Raw genomic sequence first — 21,855 nt, 5'->3', positions numbered from 1 at the left:
TGACGCGATGAATTCGGTTTTTTGTCGCGTTGAATTTCATTTTTGACGCGAAAAACTTGCCAATCGTGTCACATGCTACATGATTTTGACGCGTTGAAAATAATTTGACGCGATAAATTCGGTTTTTTGTCGCGTTGAATTTCATTTTTAACGCGACAAACTTGCCAATCGTTTCACATGCAACATGATTTTGACGCGTTGAAAATAATCTGACGCGATGAATTCGGTTTTTTGTCGCGTTGAATTTCATTTTTGACGCGAAAAACTTGCCAATCGTGTCACATGCTACATGATTTTGACGCGTTGAAAATAATTTGACGCGATAAATTCGGTTTTTTGTCGCGTTGAATTTCATTTTTAACGCGACAAACTTGCCAATCGTTTCACATGCAACATGATTTTGACGCGTTCAAAATAATCTGACGCGATGAATTCGGTTTTTTGTCGCGTTGAATTTCATTTTTGACGCGAAAAACTTGCCAATCGTGTCACATGCTACATGATTTTGACGCGTTGAAAATAATTTGACGCGATAAATTCGGTTTTTTGTCGCGTTGAATTTCATTTTTAACGCGACAAACTTGCCAATCGTTTCACATGCAACATGATTTTGACGCGTTGAAAATAATCTGACGCGATGAATTCGGTTTTTTGTCGCGTTGAATTTCATTTTTGACGCGAAAAACTTGCCAATCGTGTCACATGCTACATGATTTTGACGCGTTGAAAATTATTTGACGCGATAAATTCGGTTTTTTGTCGCGTTGAATTTAATTTTTAACGCGACAAACTTGCCAATCGTTTCACATGCAACATGATTTTGACGCGTTCAAAATAATCTGACGCGATGAATTCGGTTTTTTGTCGCGTTGAATTTCATTTTTGACGCGAAAAACTTGCCAATCGTGTCACATGCTACATGATTTTGACGCGTTGAAAATAATTTGACGCGAAAAATTCAGTTTTTTGTCGCGTTGAATTTCATTTTTAACGCGACAAACTTGCCAATCGTTTCACATGCAACATGATTTTGACGCGTTGAAAATAATCTGACGCGATGAATTCGGTTTTTTGTCGCGTTGAATTTCATTTTTGACGCGAAAAACTTGCCAATCGTGTCACATGCTACATGATTTTGACGCGTTGAAAATAATTTGACGCGATAAATTCGGTTTTTTGTCGCGTTGAATTTCATTTTTAACGCGACAAACTTGCCAATCGTTTCACATGCAACATGATTTTGACGCGTTGAAAATAATCTGACGCGATGAATTCGGTTTTTTGTCGCGTTGAATTTCATTTTTGACGCGAAAAACTTGCCAATCGTGTCACATGCTACATGATTTTGACGCGTTGAAAATAATTTGACGCGATAAATTCGGTTTTTTGTCGCGTTGAATTTCATTTTTAACGCGACAAACTCGCCAATCGTGTCACATGCAACATGATTTTGACGCGTTGAAAATAATCTGACGCGATGAATTCGGTTTTTGTCGCGTTGAATTTCATTTTTGACGCGAAAAACTTGCCAATCGTGTCACATGCTACATGATTTTGACGCGTTGAAAATAATTTGACGCGATAAATTCGGTTTTTTGTCGCGTTGAATTTCATTTTTAACGCGACAAACTTGCCAATCGTTTCACATGCAACATGATTTTGACGCGTTGAAAATAATCTGACGCGATGAATTCGGTTTTTTGTCGCGTTGAATTTCATTTTTGACGCGAAAAACTTGCCAATCGTGTCACATGCTACATGATTTTGACGCGTTGAAAATTATTTGACGCGATAAATTCGGTTTTTTGTCGCGTTGAATTTAATTTTTAACGCGACAAACTTGCCAATCGTTTCACATGCAACATGATTTTGACGCGTTCAAAATAATCTGACGCGATGAATTCGGTTTTTTGTCGCGTTGAATTTCATTTTTGACGCGAAAAACTTGCCAATCGTGTCACATGCTACATGATTTTGACGCGTTGAAAATAATTTGACGCGAAAAATTCGGTTTTTTGTCGCGTTGAATTTCATTTTTAACGCGACAAACTTGCCAATCGTTTCACATGCAACATGATTTTGACGCGTTGAAAATAATCTGACGCGATGAATTCGGTTTTTTGTCGCGTTGAATTTCATTTTTGACGCGAAAAACTTGCCAATCGTGTCACATGCTACATGATTTTGACGCGTTGAAAATAATTTGACGCGATAAATTCGGTTTTTTGTCGCGTTGAATTTCATTTTTAACGCGACAAACTTGCCAATCGTTTCACATGCAACATGATTTTGACGCGTTGAAAATAATCTGACGCGATGAATTCGGTTTTTTGTCGCGTTGAATTTCATTTTTGACGCGAAAAACTTGCCAATCGTGTCACATGCTACATGATTTTGACGCGTTGAAAATAATTTGACGCGATAAATTCGGTTTTTTGTCGCGTTGAATTTCATTTTTAACGCGACAAACTTGCCAATCGTTTCACATGCAACATGATTTTGACGCGTTCAAAATAATCTGACGCGATGAATTCGGTTTTTTGTCGCGTTGAATTTCATTTTTGACGCGAAAAACTTGCCAATCGTGTCACATGCTACATGATTTTGACGCGTTGAAAATAATTTGACGCGATAAATTCGGTTTTTTGTCGCGTTGAATTTCATTTTTAACGCGACAAACTTGCCAATCGTTTCACATGCAACATGATTTTGACGCGTTGAAAATAATCTGACGCGATGAATTCGGTTTTTTGTCGCGTTGAATTTCATTTTTGACGCGAAAAACTTGCCAATCGTGTCACATGCTACATGATTTTGACGCGTTGAAAATTATTTGACGCGATAAATTCGGTTTTTTGTCGCGTTGAATTTAATTTTTAACGCGACAAACTTGCCAATCGTTTCACATGCAACATGATTTTGACGCGTTCAAAATAATCTGACGCGATGAATTCGGTTTTTTGTCGCGTTGAATTTCATTTTTGACGCGAAAAACTTGCCAATCGTGTCACATGCTACATGATTTTGACGCGTTGAAAATAATTTGACGCGAAAAATTCAGTTTTTTGTCGCGTTGAATTTCATTTTTAACGCGACAAACTTGCCAATCGTTTCACATGCAACATGATTTTGACGCGTTGAAAATAATCTGACGCGATGAATTCGGTTTTTTGTCGCGTTGAATTTCATTTTTGACGCGAAAAACTTGCCAATCGTGTCACATGCTACATGATTTTGACGCGTTGAAAATAATTTGACGCGATAAATTCGGTTTTTTGTCGCGTTGAATTTCATTTTTAACGCGACAAACTTGCCAATCGTTTCACATGCAACATGATTTTGACGCGTTGAAAATAATCTGACGCGATGAATTCGGTTTTTTGTCGCGTTGAATTTCATTTTTGACGCGAAAAACTTGCCAATCGTGTCACATGCTACATGATTTTGACGCGTTGAAAATAATTTGACGCGATAAATTCGGTTTTTTGTCGCGTTGAATTTCATTTTTAACGCGACAAACTTGCCAATCGTTTCACATGCAACATGATTTTGACGCGTTCAAAATAATCTGACGCGATGAATTCGGTTTTTTGTCGCGTTGAATTTCATTTTTGACGCGAAAAACTTGCCAATCGTGTCACATGCTACATGATTTTGACGCGTTGAAAATAATTTGACGCGATAAATTCGGTTTTTTGTCGCGTTGAATTTCATTTTTAACGCGACAAACTTGCCAATCGTTTCACATGCAACATGATTTTGACGCGTTGAAAATAATCTGACGCGATGAATTCGGTTTTTTGTCGCATTGAATTTCATTTTTGACGCGAAAAACTTGCCAATCGTGTCACATGCTACATGATTTTGACGCGTTGAAAATAATTTGACGCGATAAATTCGGTTTTTTGTCGCGTTGAATTTCATTTTTAGCGCGACAAACTTTCCAATCGTTTCACATGCAACATGATTTTGACGCGTTGAAAATAATCTGACGCGATGAATTCGGTTTTTTGTCGCGTTGAATTTCATTTTTGACGCGAAAAACTCGCCAATCGTGTCACATGCAACATGATTTTGACGCGTTGAAAATAATTTGACGCGACGTTAATTTAGACCAATGATATACTAGATTTAATGTCGTGAAACTGGTAATGGACCAATTATGTTAGTGAAGATCATTAAACAACTCCTTTTGGGCAAATGTTTCTGGTTATTGGACAAAGGTTGTGCCAATAGAAAACCATCGAAAATGAACGACACGATTTTGTCGCGTTAAAATGAAAATCAACGCGACGAGACGATTTCATCGCGTTAAAATTTAAAGACACGCCCATGCCACTCCCTTCTGATTTCCGTAATATGATTCGTTGAAATATTTTTATCAAAAATATCCGTGGATTTGGTTGGTTATAAATTTTAACACGACAAAAATTTTTTATCGCGTTGATTTTAAATTTTAACGCGTTGATTTGTGTTGCATGTGACACGATTGGCGTTCCATAGTCGACAATAAGAGTTTCACGCTTTCAATAGCCTCCCCTATTTCAAAATTCAAAGAAATCGAGGGAAATTTTGAAAGCAAAAGCTAGTATTTAATGACGTTCTTTTTAGAATGGTCTTAAGGCACTTGATATTACAAATATTGGGTGTTTTACCGAATTCTTTCTCTTTCAAACGCATCTAGCCATAAGGTCATGTTAGAATTTTATAAGATGCGAAAGGTATGCTTCGGCATTAGTCTATGTTGTAAACTAAAACTTTCTGTACGTGTATTAATCGAGCGTTAAGTACGTAACCATTTTAGCACTGCTAAAGGTAACTATCATCGAGGGGGTAATCACTAAAACTTTCTGTTCTTCTATTAATCAATTTAGCATTGTTGTTTTTAGAATGGTCTTACGGGTAAACATTTTAGCAATGTTAAGGTTAGCGCATCGAGGGGCTACTCACTCAGAATTTCACTTTGTGTCGCACTATTAGAATTATAACATTAATAAATTTATTGAAGTAAGGATTACTTAGCACAGTTAGAAGTAGCGCATCGAGAAGCTATTCATATAAATTTTATGTACGCCTGCTAAGTACGCTACGATGTGGCTTCTATTACGAGCCCTTGGGTCGTCTTGTTTGTTGTAAGTTCACATTTTGAACTGATCGTTTTGAAACCTCCCTTCGAAGCGATGCTTACAGCCTTGGCATGGGTTTCAATTGTCAGTGTTATCATTCGTAATCCTTCACCTTTCCAAACTAAAGAGTGTCATTCTTCCCAAGAATTAACCAGATACGAAATATTATTGAGTTTAATTCCGCTTATCAATTTGAAGAAAAGACAGGTAGTCAACGAAAACAACAAACCACTTGAAAGACGCGTACTATCTACATTAGCTTAGCCAGGATATGATACGAAGAGTCCCCCCTCCATTTGGCACTTTAAGGTTAATGCCAATTAAAAGTTAATGCTGCCCCCCCCGTATATGGTTTCATTTCCTTCCGAGGAACAAAGGATGAAGAGGAATTCTGGGTAAGTTTCGAGCACACAAAATTAATTATCAATAGCTTCGTTTGCCAGGGCTCATACAAACCTAGTAAAATCAGGGATAACTCATGGAAATTTAGAATTGTTAGTAAAATTCAGGGAAATCAGGGAAATTTGCTGTGTCAATCAGGGGCCGAAAAATTAAGCAAAATGCTCGTAAACATATATCCTCCATAGTATTAACATTACACCCAAATTTGGAGGCTTATTACTCTGGTTTTACTAAAGATACGGGGATGTCCTTTGAGTATGTGGGGTGGCCTAGCGGTTAGCGTTTTTGCCTCGCAGCAAGAGGATCCCGGGTTCGATCCCGGACTGTAGCACCGGGTGATAATCTGGGAACAAATCTTTTTGCGTAGAGTTTGCAAGTTCTCTCCCCGCTTGTTAAAAGGAGTTTTCCTCCGCGGTCTAACCCGGTTTCTCCTTTCCATCAAAACTTGCCCAGGTTATCGGTCATAGTTAGTATAGGGCGCTGTAGGTTAGCCGTGATATAAGGGCTAGCCACCACCCTCCTATGCATTGTAAACGGACCCACCTGTAAGTAAGCCAGAGGCTTAGTGTGGAAATCTCTTCAAAGACGAAAGCTTACTTTATTTATTTATTTATTTATTTATTTATTTATTTATAGTCCTATTTATCCCCCATCCAACCATACTAAACATTTAGGGCTAAGAAAAACAGGGCCCTAGTAATTAAGGAAAATGTTCGTGAGTATTCCCTCCATATAATTAACATTACACTAAATTTTGGAGGCTCCTAACTCTGGTTCTACTAGAGATACGGGATGTCCTTTGAGTATGATATAGTCCCATTTGCCCCGCACACCTTTGTTAACATTTGCTCCATAGGATACTCTATATATTGGGGAAACTTGGAAAACTCGGGGAAATTTGTTTTCCAAAAGTTTTATGAACCCTGGTTTGCCCTAATTTATAAAAACATTTTTGGGAGCAGCTAATTGCGGACACTCGAAACTACACTCTATGATCCATCCTTTATCAACATTAAATGATTAAATTAATCTACATTATTTCTACAGATTTCTTGTCCGCGATTCAATACGATTACTACAATAGCCACACGCAACACAAACCTAAAGGTTATCATGTTATTTTCTCCTTTAAACAAGATGGCCCCGGCCAGAATAGAGCCCCATCTTTTGTAAGGCTCCATCTATCGAGAAGATTGTACCATCTTTGTTAATAAGGATAATTAATCCTTAATCCCAATCCATTTTAATTCACCAAAGACTCCCTATCACTTTCAAAATTAACATTGAAAGAAAATCTTCACTCGACGCCTTTAACAGTGCTAAAATGATTTCCCGTAACCTCTAACTGATCCTTAATAGAAGAACAGAAAGTTTTAGTGATTATCTCCACGATGAGTTACCCTCAACAGTGTTAAAATGATCACGCACAGAAAGTTGAAGTTTACTTATTGGATCTTATAAATTTCTAAACATGGACTTAGGCCCAGAAGCGTTTGAAAGAGAAAGAATTCGGTAAAACACCCAACTTGAGTTCTTGCACTGCGTAAATTCCAAAGTTTTTGCTTGGTGTTGTTTATGTAATCACACCTAGCTTTGCGATGGTGTTTTGTGTGTATTTGTGGCCCCGAACACACGAAAAACCGATTAAGATAGATCCACAACCACCTTATAAATCGTAATGTGGAAAAATTGCGAAAGCAAATATATTAGCGCTGTGGTATGAGTTAACAGCAGGACGTAAAACAAGTTTGTCTGGACCCTTGTTAAAAAATGATCCTCTTCCGGCTCTCGGAAGTATTGGGAAACAATGAGATTTGTATCTTCAAAGAATTAACCGGTTAGATTGCGGTAACCTTAGAGTTTAGGGTTAATTTGATTGACGCCTGTAACGAGGAGCTGATCACTTGCGAGATGGAGTGTACAAATGACCATGAAATCAGATTTCCAACATCTTCAAATTTTTGAAATCTTGGGTGAAACTTTAAAATCTTGGTTTAAATTTCAAAATCTTGTTTGAAATTTTAAAATCTTGAAATTTTTGGAAATCTTAGTTGAAATCTTGAAATCTTTGGAAATCTTAGTTGAAATTTTGGAGAATCTTAGTTGAAATTTTGGAGAATCTTAGTTGAAATTTTGGAGAATTTTAGTTGAAATTTTGGAGAATTTTAGTTGAAATTCGGAAATTTTATGAAATCTTGGTTAAAATTTCTTGAAATTTTATGAAATCTTGGTTAAAATTTCTTGAAATTTTATGAAATCTGGGTTGAAATTTCATTTAACCTTGGTTGAATTTTCTGCAAATTTTCCGAAATCTGTTGAAATCATAAAACTTCTATGGAAATATTGAAATCTCTGCTGAAGTCATGAAAATTTAGCATCTTTGTTTGAAATCTTACGAAATTTTGGTGAAATTTATGGAAATTGCAAAAATTTATGAAATTTTTAAAATCTTTAGAAATCATTAGGAATTTTTGGAAATCTGAAGTCGAGTGTAAGGAAGCCGATTTCTTTGAACGCCTAGAGAGGGAAATATTTTCTTTATAGACAGGTTTGTTGGGGTGGGGCATGCGGGCACGGTAGTTAGAATGATAGATCATTTTCATACGGAAAGGGTACTACGCGTAAAAGCTGGGTCGCTGTTATTAATTTATAGTTGTCGTTGACAATTACGTCTCCTCATCCTCCAATCTATCTATATCTACAAAAATCAAAGTCCTATACTATAAACTCTTGGAACCTATAATATAAACTCATGGAAATTATACAATAAACTCATGGAAATTATACAATAAACTCATGGAAATTATACAATAAACTCATGGAAATTATACAATAAACTCATGGAACCTATAATATAAACTCATGGAAATTATACAGTAAACTCATGGAAATTATACAATAGACTCATGGAACATATACTATAAACTCATGGTACATATACTATAAACTCATGGTACATATACTATAAACTTATGGTACATATACTATAAACTCATGGTACATATACTATAAACTCATGGTACATATACTATAAACTCATGGTACATATACTATAAAGTCATGGTACATATACTATAAACTCATGGTACATATACTATAAACTCATGTTACATATACTATAAACTCATGTTACATATACTATAAACTCATGTTACATATACTATTAACTCGGTACATATGTTATATATACTATAAACTCGGTACATATACTATAAACTCATGGTACATATTGTGAGGTAGGGCTCGAAATAAGTACTACGCTTTATACTAAAAATCATTTATTTTTATCTTCACGAAAGTTTTAAAGTTATCATGCGACTATATTCGACGGCTAGTGTACCCGAACTGCCTATTTCTTGTTATTTTCCTCTCTCTCGTTCTCCTGGGGTTTTACCCTAGTACTTTACGAAGAGAGCGACTATACAATGGGTACCTAGCCCATGGTTTCTTTTATAAAAACATCGCCCCTAACTTACTTTTAAAGGGGTAAAGAAGAGAGAGGGGAATTGAGGGTGACAGTTCGGCCATCCTGCCTTTGGTTGTCCCACACAAACACATGATAAACATATTATTCAAAATCCAAAATGAAAATTAATGGGGTAAAATTAGGCCTGTGCGAGTCCAGTTTTTAGGGTTCGAGTCGAGTCTCGAGTCCTTAAAGAAGCTCTCATAGAATCTCGAGTCGAGTCTTTTAATTGGTATCGAGTCCTCGAGTCCTTAAGTCAGCTTAAGAACTAGGTTTCAAGTCCAGTGTCGAGTCCTGATAATTTATGGCAAGTCCCGCTCGAGTCCTATTAAATAATTTCTATTAATACTATTTTTATTTTAATTTACTTATTTAATTTTACATAATTAATAATACAAGAATTATAATAAATTAATTTCTAATAAGGATAAATTTTACTAGCAAAGTATAAATTTCACGACGAAAATGACGCGGAGTAACAATAATTTTAACTTTTGGTTCTGGTTAGCTGAAATCAAAGTTTTGTCCAATCACCGGTCTATTCTAAACTTTAAATCGATTAAACCCCACTAGATGCGGCACTCTACTTAAAATTCTGTGTCACCGAGAAAATATTTTTGGACTTGATAAGGTGTCCAGTCTCGGTTCGAGTCCTCCTCGAGTCCAGTAGTGAAGATTTTAAAGGACTCGAAATAATTTTCAAGTCCTAAATTTTTGATTTTCGAGTCTCGAGTCGAGTACTCGACTCGAGACTCGATCGAGTACTCGTCTTCATTCGAGTACTCGCACAGGCCTAGGTAAAATCAATACATAAGAATAGATATTTAAGAGACAATCATTAATTGAAAACAAAAGGTTTTTTTTTAAATCAATGTTGTGTTAATTCTTACTGAACACCGTTACCGTATCTAACTGGAGTGCGAACAACCCGTTTCCCAGGGGTCCTATTCGTCGTCACGCGCGTCACTTCGTCTTCACTAGTTGGATCTGTACTATCAACCGCAGGATTTGAGTTACTAAGATGCTCATCGTCATCATGTTCGGTTTCTGACAGTTCGGACACATTTCCTTCACTGTCATAATCGTAGTCCTCATCGTGTTCGATTCCGCCGAGGTCTGCTAAGTCCTCGTAGTCCCGCGCTTGAAACGGTTTTATGTGTTGCGCATGAACTGCGAATACGCGATGTCGTCAATTTCCCCGGCACGATGGGATATCCTCGACTTGGAAGGTAGTATTGCCAATAGGCCTAACCACCTGGAAAGGCCCACGATACTTATCTAGTAGTTTTTTTGCGTGGCCCTTTTGTCCTCGGAAGTTCCGGACCATTACTAATTGACCTGGTTGAAATTCTTCAACCTCGCGATGATGACTGTCGTATTGTTCCTTCTGTCGTTCTTGTTGATGTAGTAAGGCTTCCCGGGCTATTTGGTGGAGCTCGACTAACCGAGACAGCGTTTCTTCTGGCAAATTGTTTTCTATTGGCAGGTCTGGTAATCGGTTTTCACCTGGCAAGACTGGGATTCTCCGATAAAGAAGTTGGAATGGAGTCATTCCTGTTGTTGATTGTAAGGATGTATTCATTGCAAAGGCGGCAAAGGGTGCATAGTCATCCCAGTCACGGTGCTGTTGGTTAACGTAAGCCGATATGATATTCTGAGAGAGCGGTAGCTCTCTTAGATATGACTTCAAACTGCTCTTAATGTATAAGGAGGGTTTTTTGTTTGGATGTAGATTTTTTTGTATAGCATTAACTGTTTTTAAAAGATTCCAGAGAACTACAATTCTGGCCCACAATATGTGGTTAAAATTTCAAAGAGATCCATTAATTAGTTAATTTTATAAAAAATCGAGTTGCTAAGGGTGGTTTTCATTTCCATAAAATTCATCACACCTTTTGTTGAAAAACAGGAATTTTTCTCATAGAAATAACATGGGAAATTTTAAGAAAAAAACATTCCGGTTAATCCGATTTTAGAAAAACTATACGTTTGTTAGACTTGAAAACGGTTTTAAATGGAAGGTACATCAACTAACATTCCGCTAAGCAATTTTCATTGACTATAATTAAGTCTAAGTATGTTTAAATTTATATTTCCAAAACCTTTCCAATCTGCGATATTTAAGCAGTGTAAAGAGTCAGTTTATGATGTTAGCACTTTTAAAGCTATTTGGTTCATATTTCGTGGTGGTTGAAAAACAAGGACCCCTAGCTTTGTGTGAGCTAACAAGTTAAGTTGGAAAAGGTCCCCCACACTAATAAATTATGTAACCAACTGCCTTTGGTATATGTGGGTACTTGTAGGTACTTGTGGGTGCTTGTAGGTACTTGTGGGTGCTTGTAGGTACTTGTAGGTACTTGTGGGTGCTTGTAGGTACTTGTAGGTACTTGTGGGTGCTTGTAGGTACTTGTAGGTACTTGTGGGTGCTTGTAGGTACTTGTGGCTGCTTGTAGGTACTTATGGATGCTTGTAGGTACTTGTGGGTGCTTGTAGGTTCTTGTGGGTGCTTGTAGGTTCTTGTGGGTGCTTGTAGGTACTTGTAGGTGCTTGTAGGTACTTGTTGGTAATTGTGGGTACTTGTTGGTACTTGTGGGTACTTGTGGCTGCTTGTAGGTATTTATGGATGCTTGTAGGTGCTTGTAGGTACTTGTGGGGGCTTGTAGGTACTTGTTGGTACTTGTGGGTACTTGTTGGTACTTGTGGGTACTTGTGGCTGCTTGTAGGTATTTATGGATGCTTGTAGGTTCTTGTGGGTGCTTGTAGGTACTTGTGGGTGCTTGTAGGTACTTGTGGCTGCTTGTAGGTACTTATGGATGCTTCTAGGTACTTGTGGGTGCTTGTAGGTACTTGTGGGTGCTTGTAGGTACTTGTGGCTGCTTGTAGGTACTTGTGGGTGCTTGTAGGTGCTTGAAGTTCTTGTGGGTGCTTGTAGGTACTGTGGGTGCTTGTAGGTACTAGTGGGTGCTTGTAGGTACTTGTGGGTGCATGTAGGTTCTTGTGGGTGCTTGTAGGTACTTGTGGGTGCTTGTAGGTACTTGTGGCTGCTTGTAGGTACTTATGGATGCTTCTAGGTACTTGTGGGTGCTTGTAGGTACTTGTGGGTGCTTGTAGGTACTTGTGGCTGCTTGTAGGTACTTGTGGGTGCTTGTAGGTGCTTGTAGGTTCTTGTGGGTGCTTGTAGGTACTGTGGGTGCTTGTAGGTACTAGTGGGTGCTTGTAGGTACTTGTGGGTGCATGTAGGTACTTGTGAGTGCATGTAGGTATTAAGAGGATATACAGTTACAGATACATATATTGCACGTCGAGCTCAAGAATGGTCTAGGAAGCGTCCTAAACTCTATGCAACTTTGGTTTTATTCTATCAGAGGTGGTCCCGACTCGGAAACATTCTCAACTCTTTCAGTTTTCAATAAGCATTGAACTTTTGGAAAATATTTGAATGTTATATAAAATTAAGAGGGTATGCAATATTGCACGTCGTACTCAAAAATGGTACAAGAGGCTTTCGAAAATCTAGGCAACTTTGGTTTTGTTCTATCAGAGGTGGTCCCGACTCGGACACATTTTCAACTATATCAGTTTTCAATGTACATTGAACTTTTGCAAAATATTTAAATGTTTTATAAAATGAAGAGGGTATACAGTAACAGATACATATATTGCACGTCGAGCTCAAGAATGGTCTAGGAAGCGTCCTAAACTCTATGCAACTTTGGTTTTATTCTATCAGAGGTGGTCCCGACTCGGAAACATTCTCAACTATTTCAGTTTTCAATAAACATTGAACTTTTGGAAAATATTTGAATGTTATATAAAATTAGGAGGGTATGCAATATTGCACGTCGTACTCAAAAATGGTACAAGAAGCTTTCGAAAATCTAGGCAACTTTGGTTTTATTTTATCAGAGGTGGTCCCGACTCGGACACATTCTCAACTATTTCAGTTTTCAATAAACATTGAACTTTGGAAAATATTTGAAGGTTATATAAAATTAAGAGGGTATGCAATATTGCGCGTCGCACTCAAGAATGGTACAAGAAGCCTTCGAAAATCTATGCAACTCTAGTTTTGTTCTATCAGAGGTGTTCCCGACTCGGACAAATTCTCAAATATTTCAGCTTTCAATAAACATTCAACTTTTGGAAAATATTTGAATGTAATATAAAATAAGGAGGGTATGCAATATTGCACGTCGAGCTCAAAAATGGTACAAGAGGCTTTCGAAAATCTAGGCAACTTTGGTTTTGTTCTATCAGAGGTGGTCCCGACTCGGACACATTTTCAACTATATCAGTTTTCAATGTACATTGAACTTTTGCAAAATATTTAAATGTTTTATAAAATGAAGAGGGTATACAGTAACAGATACATATATTGCACGTCGAGCTCAAGAATGGTCTAGGAAGCGTCCTAAACTCTATGCAACTTTGGTTTTATTCTATCAGAGGTGGTCCCGACTCGGAAACATTCTCAACTATTTCAGTTTTCAATAAACATTGAACTTTGGAAAATATTTGAAGGTTATATAAAATTAAGAGGGTATGCAATATTGCGCGTCGCACTCAAGAATGGTACAAGAAGCCTTCGAAAATCTATGCAACTCTAGTTTTGTTCTATCAGAGGTGTTCCCGACTCGGACAAATTCTCAAATATTTCAGCTTTCAATAAACATTCAACTTTTGGAAAATATTTGAATGTAATATAAAATAAGGAGGGTATGCAATATTGCACGTCGAGCTCAAGAATGGTCTGAGAAGCGTTCGAAAATTTATGCAACTTTGGTTTTATTTTATCAGAGGTGGTCCCGACTCGGACACATTCTCAACTATTTCAATTTTCAATAAACATTGAACTTTTGGAAAATATTTGAATGTAATATAAAATTAGGAGGGTATGCAATATTGCACGTCGAGCTCAAGAATGGTCTGAGAAGCGTTCGAAAACTTATGCAACTTTCGTTTTATTATATCAGAGGTGGTCCCGACTCGTACACATTTTCAACTATTTCAGTTTTCAATGTACATTGAACTTTTGCAAAATACTTAAATGTTACATAAAATTAAGAGGATATACAGTTACAGATACATATATTGCACGTCGAGCTCAAGAATGGTCTGAGAAGCGTTCGAAAATCTATGCAACTTTGGTTTTATTATATCAGAGGTGGTCCCGACTCGGACATAATCTTAACTATTTCAGTTTTCAATGTACATTGAACTTTCGGAAAATATTTGAATGTTATATAAAATTAAGAGGGTAAGCAATATTGCACGTCGCACTCAAGAATGGTACAAGAAGCCTTCGAAAATCTATGCATCTTTGGTTTTGTTCTACCAGAGGTGGTCCCGACTCGTACACATTTTCAACTATTTCAGTGTTCAATGTACATTGAACTTTTGCATAATATTTAATTTAGTGATATTTAATTTTTATGCCAAAAAATTGGCTGTCCTAAAAAATAAATCCAAAATTGTGATAAATAAAAGTGATAACAAGCCTCTAGTCAAAAAGGGTGAAAGCAATGGAAGTGGTAAGAATCCTCAAGTCAAAAAGAAAGGAAGTCAGAAAGCGTTAGTCAAAGAGGATCTCATTAAAAAAGTTTCTAATGTTACGCCCGCAACAAGGTCGCAGTCAAAGAAAGAACTAAACAAAGTAGAAAAGTTGCGCAAAAAATTATTTTAAGAAACAGTACAAAAATTACCTTGAGAAATAACAAGAAATTGTTGTAGGAAACCCTGCAGACCAGTAGTACTTTGAAATATTACATCAGCATTTGTGATATTAAAATTAATTTCAATAAATGGTCTTGTGCTACCAAATTATTATAAACTTTTATTTCATACGTACATTATTTGGAATGTTTTTTTTTTATATTTAGGCCTATACAACATTTAATTCAACCTTTCTATAAGAAGATTCGGCATTCTGGGCTGTCATGAGAAATTTGCTTGTTTGTAGAGCTCTTTTACCATGGCTGTAATTTAGGCTTGAAAGAATTTTCAATATAATTTTCAAACCGCTTAGCTTCAGCTTTCAAATGTTTCAAATCAAGCCCTTCCTTGCTCGGTATCTCTCTAATTTTCTTTCGCATTGTGTGTACACTTGGTAGCTTCAGTATATTAAAGGAAGATAATGCTTCATAAGACGCGGGAGACCTTGAATAAACGCTTAAAGCAACTCGATACGTTAATAGACTCCAACGGTTTCCCTTTGATCCATTAATGTTTTTTTCTTGATCTTTGAAGAAGCTGCTGCATTCGCTGTCTGATTTCCATGCTTTTCTAAGTGCCAAGCCTAACATCTTGTTCTGGGCGGTGGCTTCTTTAAAAACGCCTTGAAGATCTTTTCCTCCCTTTGAATTAATTTCCTTTATAATACCACACATTTGTTTGTTCTGATCATCACTTAATTGTAGACTAGATTCATTTAACTTTTTTTCAAGCTCTCTAATCTTTCTCAACAAGGTGCCTCGAACCCTGCGATTTTCATAAATCCTTTTCTTGAGGGACTTTGGTGTTAGCGTACTTATTTTGCATCTCGATGAAGCCACCGTTCGTTTCAACTTAGTTCGCGGAGTAACAGCTTCCTTTTTCTTCATTTGATCCAATATACAGCTACGTAATGAAAAATAATTAAATATTTAAGATATTTCAATCAGAATCTATGAATTCTCACCGATTAAGGTAGCGGCACATAGAACATTGATATATTTTGTCTTCAAGTAAATCCCTAGGAACATTTGTTGGTGGCGTATGCCAAGGAGGAAAAAGGGGAGGAGTCGAAATCAGGGCATATATTGCTGGAGAACCGTGATGCCTATAACTACAGGGGGGTGTTAAGAAAGGGGGTCGAAACCGGGTCTTTTTTGAGACGGCGTCACCGTTGTGATGACGACGTTTTTATATACATAATTTGGCGCCCTCTCTCTCCAAAAAATGTGCTACACGCGTCCGATATTTTTGAAATTATATTTCCACGTGGGGGCACACTTTACTCTGATAGGGAAATCATGTTTCACCCGTTCTTCATTCTCGCGTACGTACGTAATGACGGTAAACATTCAATTGAATTAGAAATTATAATGGACCACACGTATTGCAAAATGAATTGTAAAAAGCCAACTAAGGCACAACAGAGGAAGATTGATAAAGGTACGTTTACAATAGCCAAAGTAAGTTCAAATATTTAATGGCATTATTTATTCAGGATACACGCAGTATTTCTTTCTCATTTTAATATTTTCGTTGACTAAATGCGACTAATCTTATGTAATTGAATTCTGTTGTAAGTTGTCACACAGGTCGACCAGACGAAATCGTTCCGACTTCGGGAGGGCGATACTTGCGTTATATTTCAGCTTTTACGTCATGACCAGCCGAAAAGACCCGGTTTGTTTCCCCTTTTTTGTCAGCCCCTCCACTCACGTAGGCATCGCGGTTAGCCGTAAAAATTACAATTCCACTCCCTAACGCCTTTCTATATGCGTATGCATAATGGGACAGTGAACTGACTGAAACCTTTTGCAGGGATATTGAATTTTTTCGAGATTCTTTATCATCGAGAGACCACAGTCCGCCTGATAGTGAACAGATAAATATTAATTAATATTTTTAAGTCACATTCTCAATCAGGCTTTTTTTAGCGAAAAACACAAGCTTTTGACTGAAAAATCAATGCTAAAGGCAAAAGCGAAAATTTCGACCCGTAAATTTAATTTAAATATGGAATTTAAATATCAAAAATATCAATTTTGATTGGAATTTAAATATCAATTTTGATTGGAATTTAAATGTAAATTTGATTTAAATAAAAATATAGGCATTTAAATAGAAATTGAAGTGAGCTGACTGAAAAATCTATATTTTTCGAAAACTCACGCACAGGCAAAAGCAAGGTTTCAAAAGCTTGACTGAAAACGAGGTTTAGATTTGTCCGTTGAAATAATTCATGATTTACCTCAGGTATTCCTGGGCAAAATATCTTTGGTTTAGCCAAATCTAACACAGCTGTGTTAATTAATTCAAAATTTAGTTTGTTTTGGTCTGCATCATAAGCAGTTTCATGAGAAGTTGGTTTAAAGTGAGTTCTTGTTAGCATCCGGCCCGATGAAGAAAATATGAGTTTGACTGGCATGTCGTAGAAACCATCCAATAATATCCAACTATTTTCTTTCACTATCTCCAACTGGAATAATTCATCATTTCTACTCTGGCTGTTAACTGAGATTCCCGCTAAAAAAATTTTACCCACTTTTAATTTGTTCATTGAAATTTTATAAACTAATTAACTAATTACTTACGCAGTTTCAACCTCATAATGTGATCTCCTATTCTTTTTAATACAGATTCATTTTGTCTCTCGTAGCCAAATGCTTTCAATCTCTTAATTGCCTTACTCTCAGAATACAAAAAACTAAACGTATCATCCTCATCCTCATCAACCTGTTCATCTCTTTTCCTTTTTAGTGTGTCAGTTTGACTGATTTTATCTTCTGAGTGCTTATTTGATGAGGAAATAGTTGGAGTTTTATATTTTTCGATACATAAAGCCTCCAAGAAAAAGTCGCACTGAGTATGAACATGTTTAACGTAAATGTTTGGTTCATCAAGGGCTTACAGTGATTCTGTAGCTACAAAATGTTCCTTCTGAACTTCAGCATTCAAACAATTTGGGTTGTCAGTGTCACTTTGGGAAGTTTGCGTTGATTTTGTTAGGGTGTACTTAAGATAAAAGTTGCATTGCGTAGCTTCATGCTTCGGATGAACAACGGAACTTAACGAAGCGGGGGGTTTTTTACGCGGCATTTTAAGATATTTTCTATTTGTACAGCATGAAAGTTTAATGTCAATAATCACCTAGTAATTATCTTCAGCACAAATGGAGTTAGAATGTTAGATTGTAAATATAGTCTATCGTCCAAGGCTTAATAAAAACGTCGCATTAACTGTTTATTTACTTATATATTCGAGACATATTTCCTTATAAATAGACCTTGCGTCAAATACCGATCTACATAATTGTTAATAAAAACAAACCTTATTAAAGTTAACTTAGTTGAAAAATCCAATTCCAACGTTTCTAATTTCTAAAGCTATTGAACTTGAAGCAGCCGAGTGCCGACCCCGCGAGGACCGCGAACTACTTCCTAATGTCGTAATTTCTACTGATCGCGATTGGCTGAGCAAAACTCGTGACCGAATAGGATCAAACCAATGGCGTTAAAGCAGTCGATTTTTAGTCGTCTGCTCGAGAAACGTCATAAAATGTATGGAGAAAGGTATTTTTGAGATGCTGTAACCCACTTTTTCTACGAAGTCCTACGGACTTTTGATGATACCTGGAGTGGATATAATCTAAATTGTTTTTGGTTACTTCGATTATTCTTATTGCATACTAAAGTTTTGGTTTTTTCATTTTTAACAACGTTTTGCTTATAAGCTTGTTATAAAGAACTATGTTTCGTTTTATATACTACCTAAGTTTTTCAATCATAATTTATATTGAAATTTAAGAACCTATTACCAATATCGTGGAATATCCTAAGATCTGGGTATGATTTTAAAGTCCTCTTACCGTACTAATTTCCGACACAGGTCCCCAGAAGAAGCATGTAATACTTGGAGTGGTTATAATATAAATGGTTTTTGTTTACTTCCTGGTTTCTTATTGCAAACTAAGGTGTTTTATTTTTAAATTTTTCGAACTTAATTCATTTTAAAATTTAAGAATCTATTACCAATATTGTGGAATATCCTAAGATCTTGGATATTATTTTCAAGTTCTCTTACCCTAGGAAGAAGAGAGAAAATTTTGAAATTTCTGTCGCGGTGCAGCCACCAAGCGGTCGAGACGAATACTAAATCATCCAACGGAATAAAGGAGATTTTTACGTTTCGTCTAAGCAGGCATTAGGGGGAACGAAATTTACTTAAGCAACCCCAAATCCCTCTCTCTCTCGTGAGATAGAGGCGGTTTCAGTCCTGAAACATTCTAAAAGGGATAAAAGAAACGCTAGGGTGACAGTACAATTTTGTATTGAAGTTGAGGTGATAAATGATACGGAGAGAGTATAGGGTTTCATTAAAGGGAGCCAGACAAACACTACTGCCATAGCAGTAGCATCCATTTCTCTACTTAGAGGCATTATAAACTTATGGTAATGTAAATATAAGTAATGTATTATTTCCAAATAAAGTGGTAAGACCGATGTACAATGGGTGTGTTTATGGGGAAATTTTGAGTCGTAAAAGTTCTTTGACATTTTCCACTCTATATTGGCCACATAGCCCACTGTACTTTGGTTCTACCAGCAAACCATTGGATGGGGGGGGGGGGAGAAACCCTGTAAGAATTTTAAATCATTTCCTTACAGAATAATCATTTCGAATTGAATTTTTAATTGTTGCAAAGAATACATTAAAAAGTTTTAGTTTCTGGAAAAAGTTTAGTAAGAGACTGCTTTTGTTTGTTAATTTTAATGTTTTAAAATTTGTAACCTTTTATGAATATTCCCAAGCCAAATGTAAAAAAATAAAGTTGTTATAATTTCGTTTACTATTGCTTGTTAATCTGAACTACCTTTTACCTCTCCGAGTGACGATGACGTCACGGAGAGGTATTACACTAGACGTGTCTGTGTGTGTGTCTGTCTGTCACCGCGTTCGCATTTGGCAAAATTAATTTTTAGTTAGTTAAAGTACAATACTTAGACTTAATTATTTAAAAAGCAAAAAACAGGTAAGTTTCTCATTTAATAAATGTTTGTTAATTTAGAAGTATTCCGAAAACTAACAAGCATGTGGTAGTGAGGTAAACCTCGATATTGGTATTCAACCCACCAAAATGATGTTCTATCATGCCAAGAACTGGATTTTGCTTACACAAGACAAAGTTGTTTAACAGCGACCGCACTTTGTTGTGAAAGTGCAAATTGACGCTAAGTGGGTCAAAATTCAACAATTCAGCCACCGTCGTCGACTTTACTCCTGGAACATCTGAATTCTTTTTTCTCAAGTGATCGTGCAGTTCCATATCATCGTATTCGGCCGGATTAAAAGTCAAAAGCGAGTGTGGAAGACCAAATTTCCAAATCATCGCTAAAACGCTTCTTAGGACTTTATACCAGTAGTCCTTAGTTCCTCGAATATGACCCAAGAAAGTAGCTAAATAACTCTCAAGTTCTTTATCGCCAGATTCAACGCGACTGAGCAAGTTTTCAACCCCAATTGGCTTGCTTTGGTCCCATTGAACCGAATTCCCATTCGACAGAAGGGGTTTTTTTTTTGGGGTCCCATTCGACCGAACGTAGCCAAAGGTGCGGTTTTATTATAGTCCCATTGGACCGAAATTCTATTGAACTGGAAGAAGACATACTGTGTGGTTTTCCATTAAATATATTTTTAATTTCACAACTTCTTATTGTTAAAATAAATGTGAGTTGAAAATGTATTACTGCACTTATTTTAACTACGTTTTAATTACGGCGAACCTCACCTACCCTAGCCTAACCTAACCTAACCTAACCTAACCAAACGTAACCTAACCTAACCTAACCAAACGTAACCTAACCTAACCTAACCCAACCCAACCTTGTTTGGAGGTAAAAAGATTATTTATATGAGTATTAAAAGCCCGCCTCTTACCACGAACAATTTATTAGCAATAATAGAAATATTTTGGAAAAGATGTCAGATAATTAATTGGAGAATATTTTGGAAAAGGTGGCAGCTAATTAATAGGAGAATATTTTGGAAAAGGTGGCAGCTAATTAATAGGAAAATCTTTTGGAAAAGGTGGCGTCTAATTAATAGGAGAATATTTTAGAAAAGGTGGTAGCTAATTAAAAGGAGAATATTTTGGAAAATGTGGCAGCTAATTAGTAGGAGAATGTTTTGGAAAAGGTTGCAGCTAATTAATAGGAGAATATTTTGGAAAAGGTGGCAGCTAATTAATAGGAGAATGTTTTGGAAAAGGTGGTAGCTAATTAAAAGGAGAATATTTTGGAAAAGGTGGTAGCTAGTTAAAAGGAGAATATTTTGGAAAATGTGGTAGCTAATTAGTAAGAGAATGTTTTGGAAAAGGTTGCAGCTAATTAATAGGAGAATGTTTTGGAAAAGGTGGTAGCTATTTAAAGGTATAATATTTTGGAAAAGGTGGTAGCTAATTAAAAGGAGCATTTTTTGGAAAAGGTGTCAACGAATTATTGGAACCAAACCAAACCTAAACTAACCTAAGCTAACCTAACCTAACCTAAGCTAACCTAACCTAACCTAACCTAACCTAACCTATCCTAACCTATGCTAACCTAACCTAACCTATGCTAACCTAACCTAACCTAACCTAACCTAACCAAACCTAACCTAACCTAATCTAACCTAAGCTAATCTAACCTAACCTAATCTAACCTAACCTAACCCAACCCAACCCGAAACCAAAATATTAAAATTTTAATTTAAAATTTAAAGACATTGATGGAACTACCATTAAGACTGTACTTCATTTTAAGCACAATTTGTTTATTATTTATTAATTCTATGTATCTCTTGCCTTGAAAGGAATGAAAGTGAGCGTTTTAATTAGTATCATGAAACATTTACTTTTAATATTATTAACATACCTTTCGGAGATTCGAACCAATAACCTATCGCTTCGCAGTCCAACATCGTATCCACTACACTACTGAATCGCTGACGGCTACAGTGTTTCAAATTATATTCATGTATATTTTAGGGGCATATTCGGACGATTGGGATTTCGGTCCATCGGGAATATAGCCATTGGGCTGGAAATCTAAAACCATTGCGGGATATTCGGTCGAATGGGATTTCGGTCCATTGGGAATTCGGTTGAAAGGAACGATA

The 21,855-nt window shown here is 36.5% G+C and overlaps 1 long non-coding RNA gene across 1 annotated transcript in view; it reads right to left on the bottom strand.

Annotated features, from left to right (window-relative positions):
• The window catches only part of LOC149654955 (uncharacterized), a 547,559-nt gene extending 526,780 nt beyond the window's left edge, over window positions 1-20,779 (bottom strand). Inside the window, exon 1 of the long non-coding RNA XR_016370302.1 lies at window positions 20,564-20,779. This is a non-coding gene — a long non-coding RNA (uncharacterized LOC149654955). The remainder of the gene's footprint in view (window positions 1-20,563) is intronic.
• Between the last annotated feature and the right edge of the window lie 1,076 nt (window positions 20,780-21,855).

Source organism: Phalangium opilio, unplaced genomic scaffold, assembly GCF_054372755.1.
Source record: "Phalangium opilio isolate 3A_F unplaced genomic scaffold, DU_Popi_V2 ptg000078l_1, whole genome shotgun sequence".
Classification (NCBI taxonomy): Eukaryota; Metazoa; Arthropoda; class Arachnida; order Opiliones; family Phalangiidae; genus Phalangium; species Phalangium opilio.
This window is presented reverse-complemented; position numbering and strand designations above follow the sequence as displayed.